General features: G+C 41.9%; 1 protein-coding gene across 1 annotated transcript in view; it reads left to right on the forward strand.

Moving 5' to 3' along the window:
- Window positions 1-1,410, forward strand: part of LOC140922987 (UDP-galactose translocator-like) — a 12,043-nt gene extending 10,633 nt beyond the window's left edge. The window contains exon 4 of the mRNA XM_073373035.1: window positions 1-1,410. This exon is cut by the window's left edge and continues 1,051 nt beyond it. The gene's annotated coding sequence lies outside the window, so the exon portion shown is untranslated.
- The last annotated feature ends 3,590 nt before the right edge of the window (window positions 1,411-5,000 follow it).

Consider the following 5,000-nt stretch of genomic DNA (forward strand, 5'->3'; position numbering starts at 1 on the left):
GACGTTTCACTGCCGTCGTCGTCGTTTCTTAAGGTCCCTAATATTAATTTTAATATTTAATGGATTGCATGTTCCCATGTGTCGGTCCAGTCATAGACTGCAGTTGACAAAAAAGTGCACAAAAGCCACAAGCAAGTGTGCAATGGATTTTCTTTCATGTACAATGCTTCGGTGTCATCCGTATGTCTGTACTCTAAGAGGTCATTGGTAACGACCAATCACAGTGCACGTACTATTTATGTTGTATGAAGTAGCTGTTTTTAAATTCATCTAGCCATGCACTTGACAGTGAGTTCGAATAATATTGTGGTAACTTTTTAAATGTACTGTCAATAATATTATCAATGTGTTTATCAGTGTTATTAGAGTGTTAATATTAATGAATATTTATCATTTAGGGTAGAAACAAAAAGTCAGTTAGTATTTAACTTGGGCTACAGTATGTTTACACTATACCGGGTAGATTTTGTGCCGGCAACTAAACCATACAGGATGGCCTCTGCCGCTGACACATAAGGACGGTAATTTAGGCGCGATTTCTGTAACGGAGCGAAGTCGCCGCGTGCCGATCTCTAAAGTGGAGAATCACATATCAGACAGGTGTCCGTACTATAATGGATAACTTTTTGTTTTTGCTCGAAAAGCTATCCCGTAAACTGTGAACATAACATTACACTCCTTAACCCTTTAAGCGCCAATATCCACATACAAATTCTCCAAACAATTCTCTATACATTTCCTTAAAGAATGAGTTGAGAGAATTTGACAAAAGATCAAAGTATTTTCTCTTAGGTGATCATTTAATTAATTCTCATAACCTCATCTCATGATAATGTATGGATATCGTTAGGAGAAAATTGCTGTTGGTCACTATTGGGACTTAAAGGTTAAATGTTCATGGTAGGTTCTATTTCCGCCGCTCTCTCCGTTTCAGGAGTGCTGTCTTTTTCCTGAGCGACGGCTAGTATAAGCCGAGACAACAGCCAACATTTGGCGACGCTACCACTGGTTTCCCGTCCAAATGACGTCCGAGAAACGAGCGCAGAAATTCCATACTGATGACGCGTCACTACCCAGATCTGGGAAGTGCTTCTGATTGGTTGAATCAAATTTCCCACACGGCACGACCAATCAGAAGCGCTACCCAGGTTTGGGTAGTGGCGCGTTATCAGTATGGAATTTCTGCCCTCGTTTCTCAGACGTCATTTGGCGGGGGAAACCAGTGGTAGCGTCGCCAAATGTCGGCTGTTTTCTCCAGCTACGGCTTAAGTACTAACCGAGCCTAGTTTTTCATAGAGTGCAAAGATAGACTTAACTCTTGTCATCACTCATGGCCACAGACGAGCATAGAATGATAGTTTAATTTCGCTCTTAAAGTACTCCTTAATAAAAACAGGAACATTCTCTTAATTTTCTCGTAGTTTCATATTGGCCGTTTTACGGGCGGGTCCATGAGAATGGTTCAATTTTCTGTCGAACTCATTGCGTACCGGCAAAGCTAAGGTTGCTACTTTCACTATTGGAAGCAGTTACGATATTACCAATACGCTGTTAATTTACTTTCTTTTTTTGTAATTTACGGATGAAATTGTTTCAAATTTGTATAAATCTGAAACAGCTGTTATCTTCGCGTCGGCACCATTTGTCGGCATAATTTTACTGGGGCGCGAAAAGAGGCTTAAAATTTTGACACAGGTGAGATTCAAGAAAGTTAGCTTAAGTAATTATTTCGTTCATTCTTGCCTATGTTTCCAGTAATGGTGAATGAAATTTCGGAAACTAAAACAGGAAAAATCCTTAAGAGTTTCACCGCAGTGGCACTGTGGACTCCTTTGGGGAGACGAATTTTGATTCAGTTTCCTTTACAACCACGCAATTCTTGGGTTGCACGTGACGTCACCAAAAATCAAACTAAGAAACTATCGATTCTTCTGAGTTCTACTTTCACGAGGTATTACAGTACCTAAACACCTTTACATAAACAAATTTTTGGTTCGAAAGGGTCCTTCGTTTTGCGCGAGAGGACGCTTGAATTTCCAGGCTTTTGCGTGACGCGGCATTAAGCTGGCGGCCGGGAAAGCTCTTATGTTGGTTAAAAACATTACCGATTTTGGGAGATTTTGCAATCTAAACATTCCTTGTGTCAGAATAAATATTACTGTAATCTTTATGAGTTCCTCAAGCGAAGAATTCACGCATTAGTGGGAAAACTCGAAAACAGATGTTTCTGTTAGTATCCGGCGGCCATATTGGTGTTCCTGAAAGGGACACCAACATGGCGTTTCCATACAAAGCTTTATAAATTTAGGTACACCGTTTTTCCCAATATCTCGCATTTGAAATATTTCACAGACCTGATTCTTGGCAAGGGTTTTTGTATATTTATCTTTTTTCATTTCCCAGATTCTAGTCCTTCTGTATTGAATGGTTTGCATTTTTATTTTTCATTGCGTGACAGTGCAAGCCGAGAATAGCCAGTAGAGCGCTTCAGCAACGACGGCGACGACATCAACGAGAACGGCAAAAACACAATAGGTTTAGATAAGCAAAACAACACCTTTGCACGTGTTTCACGCTTTTTTTTTTCTTTGCTGTCGTAGCTCGACCACGACGAGAAACTGCCTACACTGTAATTTCGCGTTTTCTGGAGGACATGAACATAAGACAGCAATTATCTAAATTCTTTTTTAAGCTTAGGGCATGATTACATGGAGGTGGGGAACCCCAGGTAGGTGAGGTAACCCGCTTAGGTGGGGTAACCCGCCTGTCCATATAATCTCTCATTTTAATATGATCACGTTTACATCAGAGGTGGGGTGACCCGCTACATGTTACCTCACCTTTCAGGGGTCCCCCACCTCCATGTAAACAGGCCCTTAGTTACAGTCCTTTAGAATTTAAAAATCCAACAACATATGACAAATTGAACGCCTTGGAATAAGAGCGATGAATTTTGAAACAGCGTGAATTCACTTTTTAAGTGACGTTTTCGCCATCCTCGTCGTTGCTTTAGGTCCCTACTAAAGTAATTGGTGGCGTCTCCAAACCAGTCCCATAGTGCGATCCAACACGGCAACGAATCCTTTGAATCTGGAAATGCCCAGTACTTTTTGAAGGTACTCTGTATAGAGTATCATCCCTGGAGTCATCCTCGGAAAGCCATGGGCAGTCAGTCGGGTCGGGAGAAAAGGCGCGACGAAAGTTGTCAAAGCTTTTGGCGCACCTTTTCTCCCAACCTAACTGATGGGTTTCCCAGGATGCCCTGGAGTTCGAGGTGTTTGCGATTGAAATACAAGTTCGTTTTGCGGAAAACGTTCCAACAGATGTTGTACAGTCATTTGGTGGTACTGGCATTTTAAACCTATTGTTAAGAAAACAAGAATTTTTTTAGACGGGTAAATGAAATTCACGGAATCAAGTCAGTGTCATATTCTTGATATTCACTGGTTTTGTTAAAAACAGCTTTTACCTATCCGTCAAGTCTCTAATCTTCAGTCCCCAGTCGTCTCTTCTCATTCGTACGCGGTCGCGGAGGACTATGACGACACGTTGACTAAAGGAAAAGAAAAAATTAAGAAATGAAGGAAAGGAGAGCCTCTCTTTCCTTGTTCCCATCTTCGCCCGCGCGCATCTCCCACGTGCCTCTGTCGTTAGCAACGACGACTGCGACGGCGGCAAAAACGTCAGTATTAAAAAGCTTTTTGGTTTTTCAAGATCATTTCAACACGCTAACAGAGTGCGTGCTTTGCCTAAGACTCACCAGCTCTTTTGGCTGTTACTTTAGCAGTTGGGCTGCAATTTTCATTGTGCATGGACAGCAGGTTAAAAACCAAAGATATACGGACTGAACATTGGGACAAACCAAAAAAAAACTGCCTTTGTGGAGAGGTGGTCGCTATTAAAGGTTGGACTGTATTAGCTCCTGACGGTAAATTAAATTCTTGAAAGGCGGGAAAAAAGAATATAAAACGAAAGGCAAGGGTAACAAATAGATTCGCGTATTTCAAACTTTAAATACCAGCCGCTGCTAGAGGTATTTTTAGAGAACTCTTGAGTGAGACACGCGTGATTGCAGTTAATTTGTCTTCGCAGTGACGCGACCATTGCTGTGTAGAGCGTGAGGTTGTACGAAAGCCAAGGCGCATACTTCTTCTTTTGCTATGTGGAGAGTTAACAGGCCCCTTCCATTCAACCCAGAATTCCAGAAATTTCGGTCATTGGGACATCACATAGAGCGTACCATTCCGACCGGAATATTCAAGACCAGCTTTGAAGGTGGTCTACTTTGACCTGTCCGGTTATCCCGAAATGCCCCTTTCCATTTGACAAAATTGTTGCCCCCAGTACCGCTCTTTTGTATCCTGCTCACAAGAACAATAACCAAACGCGCGGTGGCTTGGGCTGGGTCTGTGTAACCGGAATGTACCGTTCCACTGGACACGTAAAACGAGTCAAAATTTCAGGCCGGAATATATTTTTGGTGAATGGAAAGCGCCCAACGTTTTCTAGGGGATGGGGGAGAGGGCACTCAATGGAAGTTTTGGTAGAGGTGTGCTGCCAACTCGCCTTCAAACGCTGAACCTGTTTCAGACACCAAAAAAACCTCATTTCGCTACCCTGTTTAAGACAAGAGATCTTATTTTAAGACCCTGACTCGTCTAGTTTTGCATACAGAATAAGTATTTTTTTTAAAAAAAAGTTGCAAATGCTTGGTGTACAAAAACACAACCCTAAGACGCTGAAACTAAAGAAGTTGCACTGACAATTGAAAATTAACTCTACCACGTCTGGTGGCACATAATCGTTTAGGCCAAAGAAATGAATGCTTACTCCCCCCACCCCCAGGTACTTTCATTCGTTATGTTTTGTAAAGATCAAGGGTACGCGATTAAGCACTCTCGTCTCTCTCAGATGGCTCTGTCAGGATGTTCGATAAGAAGTAATAAGAACCAGATACTCAAGCTCATTTTAACAACACTGAAGATGACGTAATGTTTTGC

The sequence above is a fragment of the Porites lutea genome, chromosome 13 (assembly GCF_958299795.1).
Source record: "Porites lutea chromosome 13, jaPorLute2.1, whole genome shotgun sequence".
NCBI classification, from domain to species: Eukaryota; Metazoa; Cnidaria; class Anthozoa; order Scleractinia; family Poritidae; genus Porites; species Porites lutea.